Source organism: Eucalyptus grandis, chromosome 7, assembly GCF_016545825.1.
Source record: "Eucalyptus grandis isolate ANBG69807.140 chromosome 7, ASM1654582v1, whole genome shotgun sequence".
Lineage (NCBI taxonomy): Eukaryota > Viridiplantae > Streptophyta > Magnoliopsida > Myrtales > Myrtaceae > Eucalyptus > Eucalyptus grandis.
In genome coordinates this window covers 60,031,077-60,042,715 of record NC_052618.1, presented here as the reverse complement: position 1 = coordinate 60,042,715, position 11,639 = coordinate 60,031,077, and the positions used below count along the sequence as shown (strand labels likewise).

At 43.4% G+C, this 11,639-nt stretch overlaps 1 long non-coding RNA gene across 1 annotated transcript; it reads left to right on the top strand.

Moving 5' to 3' along the window:
* The first annotated feature begins 2,766 nt into the window (after positions 1 to 2,766).
* On the top strand, positions 2,767 to 5,216 carry LOC120296410. Its single transcript, XR_005553363.1, has 4 exons — positions 2,767 to 2,894; positions 3,014 to 3,075; positions 3,364 to 3,548; positions 4,730 to 5,216. It is a non-coding gene; the product is annotated as an uncharacterized LOC120296410 (long non-coding RNA).
* Positions 5,217 to 11,639: the final 6,423 nt, after the last annotated feature.

Sequence of the window (11,639 nt, the reverse complement as noted above, 5' to 3'; positions counted from 1 at the left end):
TCGACGATATATATGAAGCAAATATATCTCTATCGGATTCGAAAGTTTTGGAATCTTATCTTTAGAAGTTTGAAAGTTAGTGTGTGCATTATAAAAGTGTTCATGATCATCAACACAATCCTATGCATTTTCTCCGTCTATCAATATTTCAACTCTAATAACTTGCATTTTACCCAAAAAAAAAAACACTCCAATAATTTGCATGTCCTTTTCTTTAGATTTAGTTGTTCTCGATCCTCAATTGTCGTCCGAATCATATCGAACATAAAAAAAGCCAAAGATCAACCTTGAGTGAAAGGTATTTCACTAATTGGGTTCGATCCTAATTTCTAGCGACACACAAAGTATTGACAACATTGAGACAGCTATGTATTTAACTAAAAAAAAATGACAATTGAAATGGGTATTCCTTGAAGCTGAGCAATAAAAGAAAATCAGGACTAAGAACCAAAATTCTTTAAAGGGTTGCTCGCGCTCCCACATGCAATGAGATAAAATTATTATGCGGGGCGGGGATACAAAAAAGGGTATAGTCGTCACGGCCAACAGCGACACCAGGGACGCACGAGTTTGGTGCTTCCGCGTCAATGCCTTTCAGGTTCTTTGACATTGACCCACGCCTCCTCACAATTCCCCTCAATTTCACCCCTCCCCTTAAAAAAAGGCTTTTCTAGCCACATTTTAATTTTAATTTTTTCAATTTCCTTGCAAGATTCCCATTCGGCCTTTATCCACCTCACCCGATTCCAGTGTACCCCTTTTGACCTTCTCATGTTAGAACGTGTAGCATTTAAAAAAGAAAAACCGTCAGTTTGATTATCATTTAACGTGGAGTATCTCCTATGCTTTAGAATATATATTGGCACTTCAAACTTTTTATCTCTATATAGCTTTTACAAATCTAACACATTTTCTTTTTGCATTCGAATACTTTATAATTCGAACTTTTATGGCAGAGTAAATACTTCTGTAGATATTCGATGGCAGATCGAAAATTTAGTTGGAAGATAGAGCCATAATTTTCTAGTAAATGAAGGAGGTATTTCGTGATACCTTTTAAAATAATTTGTAATTGGCGTAACAAATCAATGACAAAAGTGATTTCAAAATTAAGTGACTTTTGAATTGAGATATAGCAGTAAGTGAAGTGATTGATCGGTTATATCACATCAATCATGTGGATGCTAAACGGCTCATAAAATAACTCTTTCCTACCAATGCTAGTAACTACGTATGTATGTATGACAGTCCATCATATGTTTGAAATTGAAAATTATGCATAATCTCGGACACTAAAGGGATAATGAATCCACAACATCAACTAAAAAAACCAATGCGTAAGTTAAATTGCTAAACCCCATTGAGAAGGTGGTTATTTTGTAAACTCCGTTTGTTTCGTGAAAAATAAAAAATTTGAAAAACATTTTCGTAAAAATAATAATAGATTTTTTTTTTTTTATCGATCCTACTTTATTCCTACCCAGATTTTTGACCTGCAAATCTACTTCTGAAACTAAATCCTCATCATTCCAATCTCTTGAGAAGATGGGGATTTGAATCTCCCATTTTTTTCTTTTAAGATAACAATGAGCGATTATTTAAAAAAGAGAGGAAGAGATATCGTTTACAAAATCCCAGAAGAAGAAAACTATATAAACCCCATCCCCGCTATTTCAGCACTCTCTTCCTCCAACACAGTCCATCTCCCCGAACGCCACAATTGTGCCCCCCGTGATCATCTCTCTCTAGCTCTCTCATAGATCCCCCGTCTCGCTCCTCCGTGATCATCGTCGGCGCTGGCATCTGGAAAAAACGGTACGTACGAGATAATCCTTTTGCGCCAGTACTGTTGCGAGACTGGTACGCGGTTCACGACAACATAGAGACGTTGGTTGCCCCCCTCGCTCTTTTTTGAAGGCCCTTTCCATTCTCTTTCGTCTATGGTTCCTCCATAAGAACACTGAACGCCCAGCTTCGCAGAGCAGCTCTCTCCCCAGCCCACAGACAGCATAGTGTGGAATCTGGATCCTTTCATCGAGCACCATTTCTTTTGGATAGAAAGGTGTTCTGACTCTATTGGATTAAGGCGGCGGCGGCGTGCCGGTGCGCCTCGGTCCTTTGTTTTGCGTCTGTCGCGGACTCGACGCCTTCTCACGGCCTGGCGGAGAATCGGGTGGAGGACATCCTCATACTAGAGGCGACGTAGCGAATCGGAGGCAGGATCCGCAATGAGGCCTTCGGAGGCGTGTCGGTGGAGCTCGGCGCCGGCTGGATCGTCGGCGTCGGCGGCAAGGTGCCGAATCCCGTCTGGGAGCTCGCCGCCAAGTCGTCGCTCCGGACGTGCTTCTCCGATTACGGTAATGCTCGCTATAACATCAACGATCGCAGGTCCGATTCTCTCTCTCTCTCTCACTCTCTTCCTCCATTCTTTTCTTTTCTTCTTTCTTGAGTTTTTCGGTGGTCGCGACAAATTCACATTGGAGCCGGTGAGCGAATTACGAATTAACTAGAAGGACTCGTTGGAGATTTTGACCATTTTTGGCTTCGCGGTGTATTTTAGCGGCTCGCCGCTTGGCGCGTTGCTTGTCGTTTCGATTTTAAGCTTCGTCTTTGTGCGGCATTTGTGGCGTTCGGGCGTGAATCTGACGAGAGAGATGTAACGAGACACGGCGGATGACGAGTTCCGCAATTCTTTTATTCACCGTCCGCCAAGTAGTAGAGTTGAGTCTCGATGCTGACGGAGTTCGTTTGTTTGTTTCCAGTGGTAAGATATTCCCGAGTGGACTCGCCGCTGACTCGTACAAAAAGGCAGTGGACTCGGCCATTGAGAATCTCCGAAACCAGCAGGAAACGGATCGTGATGGCGACTTCTCCAGAGACACAGAACCTCCCTCGTAATGCCCCTCTCTTGCGCAATTTTCGTGCCTCCAGATTTTGTTCTTCGCCGCCGCGCGTGATTTGTTTTCTCTCTCTCTTTTTTTTTTTTTTTTTTTTTTTTTGGGTGCACGTTTAGGACGCCGAAGACGCCAATTGAACCTGCCATCGACTTCATTCTTCACGACTTCGAGATGCCGGGTTAGTCGCCTTAATGAGTCGAAAGTAGAAGAACGTGCTCTGTCATCTTTTTCTTCTCCTGTTCTTCTTCTGCTCTTCTTCTGCTTTTTTCTTTCATGTTATTTGGTTTCTTCCCCAGAGAAGCTAAAACCTCTATCTCACCGAGTCACTCGTCAGTCGGGATGAGGTCGTCGTTGGTGAAATTTTTGTCCCGTCTGCCCTTCTTTTGTTCCGGTCAATGTCTCACCTGCTTCCTGACACACCCAATCCTTTAGTTAATATGCCTTTCACACTATTCATTTTAACCAGAGGATTTATACACGCCGATGAGCTTTTCCCTCTCGTTTTCTTCCGGCGGAGGTCCAGCCTATATCGATTTTCCTTGATTAGTGGCGGATGAGAGGGGATATGAGGATTTGCCGTACAAAATGGCGCAAGATTTTCTCTTCACGTCAGGGGGCAAGATTTTGGACAGTCGTCTTCAACTCAATAAGGTAAATGAAATCTCTTTTATTCTTTTGTTTTATCTTGGTCGTTTATTTATATGAAGATGTGTACTTTTCTCGTTTTTCCTATCATCCAAGCATCAGACGGAAACAAAATGACGCAGGATAGTTTATGTGGTTTTAATAAAAAGGAGCAGAAAGTTGGCGGAACAATCCCGAGTTCTGTTTTGTATGGATGCACGGCTTTTCTCACTAGGCTGTTAGGGATTGATTGGCCCATACTCGGAGTTTGTCGATAACGACGTTTTCCTGAAATCCGTTTTACCCTCTTTTTTTCTTAATTGTTGCCACATTATATACATTTGGGATACTGTAGTCCCATTTCTACCTCATTTGGTGTGGGCCTTTTTTTTTCTTGCCTTTATAAAGCCATTTTGCTTTAGAATCACTGCAGCGAGATATTATTACTTGCACTAGAAAGAGCAAACCGAGTGCATGAATCTCACGTGAAATCTATATGATTCAACATATCATGTGCAATCATGTGCACTAGATCTTAATGTATTAAATGCAAATAATATTTTTTCCATTACTGTTACATCCAAGTAATTCTAGTATGAGAAGCAAAGCAACCTTTTTACATCCATACCATGTTATATCATTTTGAAAAAGAAGATTGTATGCCACTCATTAAGCAGCAGTTTTGGGCCAATTGGCCAATGTCTATTAGCATATACAGTGAACTTGATGACCTCATGTAGAATTAAATACACGGAGAGGTCAAATCTGCTCAAATAGAAGAACATGAACACATGATAGTGTTGTCATTTTCCCCATTTAATGCGGTGTTTCCTTGCCTATTCAAATTCAAATGCAAGAAGGATGAGAAAACGGAAATAGATCACTGCACATTCACTCGATCTCTTTGGTGCCAGGAGGCAGTTTGGCACCTAGTGACCTACCCATTACTAATTGATATCATGTCCTCGAACTTTTTCATTGTTTAGTTCTCAGGAGGGTTTGACCTTAAGAATGGAAATACCACTATTTTTTTATGTCACTTAGACATGATCTGCATATTTAGGTTGGAGTTTAGTTTTCATGGCTGGTGTGGTAATGTCTTTTCTTGGTTTCTACTGCCAAGTCCGCATTCTTAATCTAAGTTGCTGCTAGATCCCTCTCTTCTTTTTTTCATGATCATCCTTATCTATGTAAAATGTTTGTTGTAGGGTCATGGACATTGGGTTAACTTCCTTGCTCTGAGCACCGAATATGTCCTTCGGACTGGAGCTTTTGATCACACTGGAAGACAGTATTCATCTGCTGAAGAAATGAAGCAAGTGCATAACTGTTATTATGTCAAATCATCTTCATCATGAATCAATGAATTACGCATTTATCTCTCTCTGCTCATTTATTTGCTTATACAACCTAGTATGCATAGGTTATTTCTCTCTGCACATTATTTGCGTACAATTTGGTATGCATTAGTCAGTCCCTGTGTGTTTTTGGTCTCTGCATGTTCTCCCCCCTTGTGGTGATTTTCTCCCTTTGGGTCTATGCACATTTGTAGTTCTACTTTCTGTTAACTGTTAAGTGAACTTCTGTATTTTGTTGATAAACATAAAATGAAAGGCAATGCTCCTGAAAGATTGGTCTCTGGATCTGATGATTTTACCATATTTTTTAGGAACCTTCTGTCAACAAGCACCCAAAAATGCGAATGACTGTTGGCAATGCTCCTGAAAGATTGGTCTCTGGATCTGATGATTTTACCATATTTTTTAGGAACCTTCTGTCAACAAGCACCCAAAAATGCGAATGACTGGTCATCAACAGGTATGTGTGTTTCTCAGTGTGTGTGATAGAGAGAGAGAGAGAGAGAGAGAGAGAGAGAGAGGACTAGGGCATCCTACTTTCTGTTTTTCATTTATGTTTCTGCACAACATTGAGATGTAGTTCTTTCTCCATCTAAGGGCGAGATTTTCCCCTTCAGGTAAAATAGATGTCCTCTCCTCTGTGTATAATCTCCTGAAGTTGGGATTCAGCTGCATGTGCAGTTTGTGAGATCATCAACATACGATGTTCACTTCATCTAACGTTTAATTGGTTTTGAGTGCTATGGGTTTTGCCGCCACCATTTGAGCTAACTTCAAAGTTTTCCAAAAGGCTTAGACGATTGTCTAAGGCAATTGATGATGTCCCGTCCTGTACGCATAGCTATTTACTAGAATCACCGTGACTCGAGTTGAATCAGCTACTTGTGAGTGATCAAGGTTCTATTATGTCCAGAGGTCAGATGGTGGCTTCTCAGAGGAAGCATTGCAAAGGTTTTCCCTTTTCCGTGAGTGAAGTTATACAGATTTTCTTTGATGTGCAAACACAAAATTGACTTACAAGTGCCAAATTTTGAGGGTACATAAGATGTCAATACTTGTGAGTCTCCATGACTCAAACTGCCGTAGTACAGAATTTTCCTGAATTTTCTCTCCAGAATAAATATATTCAAGATTGGTTTCAGACATCTAAAGATGAGAGTCTATTGGTCCTTTGGGGCCACAACACTACTAGGTTGTTCCACAGAAGGCACCAACGCAACCCCTATTCACAACACATTTTTCTACGGTTCATTTCCTATCTATTAGGAAACAACGGAAATGGCTGAGGCTGCGGTTGGAGGAACATTTCTCTCTGCTTTCCTTCAGGTGTTGTTTGACGGAATGGCTTCCCAAGAGATTCTGCATTTTGTCCGGGGAGGAACAGTTGTTGATGGTTTGCCAATGAAGCTGAAGATAATCTGCTTTCTGTGAACGCAGTTCTTAAAAGACACAGAAGAAAAACAATTTGCTGTCGCGTTAGTGGAGTGGCTTCTTGAGCATGTTGTGTATGACGCAGAATACTTTTTTTTTTTTTTTTGTCAGAGTATGGAGAATAAATATTCTGTTTTTTGACATATAGTGAAAAGTTACTAGATATAATTACTTGATATAAATCTTCCACAAATAGATTGCATATGCAAATAATAAATATGGTGTGCATCACTTACAAAAAATATTTTTGTTTTGTTTTTGGTTCTCTAAACTTTTTTCTGATACAAATAGATTGCATATGCAAATAATAGATAATGGCAGCTATACATGCATAATTCACAAAACCATTCCATATCACTACCCTTTTGAATGCAATAAGAATAAAAAACAAAATACTTTATCTAAAAAGCCATACCCAAATATTTGAATATTTAGCTCATAGGGAGATAATATCCAGTGGGAGCATGTTTGAGAGAGAGAGAGAAACCGTAGGGTGCGTCTTTCTTGAGTTACTTTGTCCATAAGCAAACATTGACACATTAAATCCATCCAAAGTTGTTTGAACCAACGGTTGAACATCATTAAATATATCAGCTGCACATGCACCAGTCCTACTGTAAGATAACAAACCTCCACGCAAACCAACCATGTAACTAGTATATACCCAAAAAAAAAAATTCAAATGTTGCCTGTTATGTAACAAAATTAATCATTTTCTAGCTCACCCTGTCCAACATGAGGTCCATACACCCTGTCGAATTCATAATCTTTCTTAGGATTGGTACCGGTCTCATCACCAGTGTCGATGCGGATAGTAAGATCATCAGGGAATTCTACAACAGAGGGACCTTCATCTTCAAATAATGGTCTCGAATGACAGAATACATTTATGTTCCCTGTAATTAAAAGCATCTTCAAATCATTATAGGAAAGGAAAATACCCATAAATTTCTGACCAAAAAACTTCTACAGCCTCAAAAAGGGAGGACTGGAAATTGAAGAGAAGAGCTGTTGAAACAAATTATTATAGTAAGAAAAGAGAGCACACAAAGAACAGAGGAATTCACTATCTTGATCGATTTTTGTGCTTCCATTAGAGAGTAACCAATTGAACTATAGTCCCTCAGCAACTAACTCACAAATAGCCCAATTAACGTGTGTGCACCTCCTGCGCTCATAGCCAACCAAATGGCTTGAAGATGATCTGTCCTTCTCACTTAAACACTATTAGTATAACTTAGGTCGACCAATCCAGTGATTGGGCAATCAATGGTGAATTGATGATGTGAAAGGAGTTTAAATGGAAATTACATCACAAGTTACTGGACTCTTTTCTGAAAATCATATTTCTGGGAGTTCTTCCATTAGTTTAATCCAAGAGATTTAATTTCTATGTAACCATCAACCAAAGTATCATACTGATCCTAACAGAGGAGGAAGAAGATACACAGAGTAAAAAATCATTACCGTTCTTGATATCTAGTCTCCATTTACAAATTAATGAATCTCTGAGGCATAATCAGTCATGAACTAACAAACAGCTCAATTTTTCAGACTAATAATGATCATTAAAACGCATCACAAACTACCACCGTGAATGGCGCTGCTTGCTTCGGGCTTTCTCTTCCTCACAAAGGGGAGAAATTCGAATCCTCAGCATGCCGTAGGTGGACTTACCCGCTTCACGGGGTGGTGAGTTCCTCCATGGGTCCCAGGGTTTACCCGCCGGCTGTCGGTTTACGGGTTTCTGAGTCATCAAAAAAAAAAAAAATGCATCACAACTGGCAACTAGCAGTGCGATCTCAAGTTAATCTGCACTCCATCACTAAAACTCTATCATTCATATTCCAACTCAATCTTACTCGTTAAACTCAAGTTTTGTCCACCTACTACCTAGGTTGCACCGACACAGACACGCGACACGTGACATGACATACCACGCCAACACATTATTTTTCAAAAATAGAAAATTTCGACACGTTCCAACATGTTATATATAAAATAAATATTTTAATATACAAATGCATAAATAACTAAATAATAATAATAATAAGAGCCTAGAATTAATCTACATTTGTTAATATCATTCATTGTTTTAATTTGGCAAATTCAACTACATTTCATTGTAATAATTCATAAAATTTGGAGGAAAAAACAAGTAATCCACGTTCCACTATTAAATTTAAAATGTAACAATAAAAAAAAAAACAATCAACATTACATCATCAAATATAACAAAAAGTCATTCATCCACATTATCCACTTTTTATGAAAAAAAAAAAAAAGACTTCATATCCGCTTATCAAGTGAAAAATTTGCAACTTCAAGCACATCAACATCTTCAAACGAGTATTGGAAATTTGTTTTAGCTTTTATTATTATTTTTTATTATTTATCATATATTTATATTTAGAACCCAAAAGTCATGCGTCGAAGGCAGTTGATCACGTGTTGGAATGTATCGGACACGTGGCGGAGTGTCGGACACGACATGAAGGGTCTGGGAGAGTGCCTGTGCAACCTAGCCTACTGCACACACTGCAAAATTGCCATACAAGCAAGCTGTCTCTACCCATCCATCCGACAGGAACATCATCCCGAAAATGAATTGCAATTCAAACTAGAAATTTTCTGAATTATCAGCTCATGTATCCAAGTACTTCCGCTCCACGTGCTTCCTGTGGAAAGTGGGAGAACTCAATTAAGAAACCAAAGACTGACCTTTGGATGTCAACAACTCATTGAACAACTTCCTCTTCTCACGGACGAGCACAAAGCACAGAACCTGTCAAAAACCGAAATGAGAAAGTAAACGCGCGTCGAGGCACAACATACGCCGCACTGCCTCACCTAGTTTTCGCGTCTTGTTGGCGAGAACGTCGAGGTAGCGCGTGACTCGGTCGAGCTTCGCGTTGGAATACTCCTGCAGTTCTCTCGCCTCTTGTCTTAGCTCCAAGTAATCCTGCTTCGCAAGCTGCATCCGGAAATCTCTCTTCTCAGAGCTTGGCAACAGAGAAGGAATCGACCGAAGCAAGAAGCAAAAATTCGAAACAGGCAAATCCCCCAACTCAATCGGGAGCCAAAACAGAGCGCGAGACGACTGGAGCGTTTCAGAAAACCCGGACATTCTCCGCGAGCCGCTGGACAGCAGGAGCTGCGACGGCGACGCCGCCGAAGATCGAGTACCGCCGGACAAGGGGGCGCTCGGCCGGTGCTGGTCGTCAACGTCGAAGGAGGCGGAGGTCGACGACGACTTCCGCGGCTCGAAGCCGCTCACCTCCTACTTCCACCGTTTGCTCCTCTTTTTTCAAAATGGCGCTCTTTTTCTTTCCGGATTATGGGTCCCACGAAGATTTGCCACGCGGGAGCATGAACTGTACCCAATGTTTTCTCCAGTCACTTCTCTTCTCCTCTGCACTTTGTAGAGGAAAGAAGAAGTCAACAAAAGTCTCGTTGCTGCCGGAGCTCCGAACGCCCGCGAGCACCACCGCGACCCGCAAGCGTCACTCCGCCCCGCCTCTGTAGCTGCTGTCGCCGCGCCTCCGCAGCCGTGAGCACTGCTGCACCTGGACCCGCCACCACTGCTTCTACAGCCCGCGTCTGCCCGATCGTGCCTGCACCTCCTCCCGACGCCACGAGCACCTGCCACCGCGCCTCAACCTGTCGGCGCCCGGCGCCCGTCCCCTCCGCCCGGCGCCTGATGCTCCCGCCTCTGCTCACCCATCGCCGGCTTATGTCCCTTTCGCCCGAGCGCCAACGCCGCAAGCACCTGCCACCGTCTCTGCCCGCCATCACCGCTCCCCCTCGAGTGACGTCCGCACCACCGCTGCTGCCTTCCGCCCCTCGAGCACCGCAACAACCGCCGAAACAGCCCGCCCACCAGTCACCGTGCCTCCTTCGCTTCGACCTGCAACCTTGCTCGCTCAACTCATTTTCTGCTCACCATCCAGCGAGGACGTTGGATTTGCAAGCATCCAGATCCGCTGCACTCCGTCGTTTCACCCTCTCAAGCTCGAGGACGTTGCTGAGTTCCTTGCCCTAGTCGACCGTGTCGCTACTTCCTGGTCTTTCAACACCGGCACTGACAAGAGTCCGAATTGTTGCTTGCTGCACCACCGTGATCGAGAAGCCCAAAGCTGTTGCCATCCCGTTGCTGGTCCACCCGCCATGGCCTGGCCCGGCGCAAATCATCGTTCACGAATCCCACACACCGGTCCCGTTTAGAGAATAAAAATTCAAGGTATTTTTTTTAATCAAGTTCATTAGTATTGCTTAAATTGGAACATTGGATGTCGATGTTAATTATATGAATATTTTAGGCATTATCTGTGTTGACACCTAAATTTTCTTATTTTCATTCAGGATTTAATTGTGTACAGAATTAGGAATTAGTCATTTAAAAAAAAAAAAACAAAAACAAAAACAAAAAACAACAAAACAAACAAAAAAATAGAAAAAAAAAAGAGAAGAGAAAAAAAGAAACAACAACAACACAAAAAAAAACGCCTTGGGGTCGGGTCGAGCCAGATCTGGCTTTGGCCCGGCCCGTCGCCCGCCTCTCTTTCCCCGGAGTGGCCCACGCCATCTCCCTTTGGCCCAGCCCACATCTCCACTTGTCTTCTTCCTGGTGTCTTCGCGTGCGGAGCCTGCACCAAAAGAAAATGAAAAGCAGCAATGTCAGAAAAAAGAAGAAAGCGACAACAGAACAAAAGCCGAGAGAAGACCAGAGAAACACGGGGGAGAGAGGTGAGAGCTGGAGAGAGAGCTCGGGGAGAAAAAAAAAAGGAGGAAGAAAGAGAGGATCGGGAGGGAAGGAGAGAGAGGACCGAGAGAGGCCGAGCCGTCGCCTCGCCAGCAACCAGCGTCAACCTGCATCTGCTCCGCCTCATCTGCAGCCTGCAAATCCCGCGTCCACCGAGCCCCCCTTCGCCGAGCCTGCGCCTTCGACCCGGCGTCCTCTACTACCCGAGCCGCCGGCCGCCGCTGCTCGGCCCCTCGCAACACCAGCAACCCGCGAAGCCGACGCCGTTGCTGCCCGAACAAGCCAGATCTGGAGGGAGGAGGGCAGCGGCGGCGCTGCCGTCTGCCGTCGAAGCCGCTGCCCTCCGTCCGCGTTGCCGCTCCGCCACCGCTCATTTCCCCCGTGACAGCACCGCTGTCCCGACCTCACGCTCGAGAGCCCCGACGACGACAGATCTGAGCCGATTGTCGCTCCACCGTCGAGCAAGCCCCGCACCGGCCCGTGCCTCCGCGCTGCTGCTCCTGGCTGCGTCTTCACCAGTCACCGCCGTGCCTTGTCTCGTCTACTCACCCACGAACACCGCCCTGC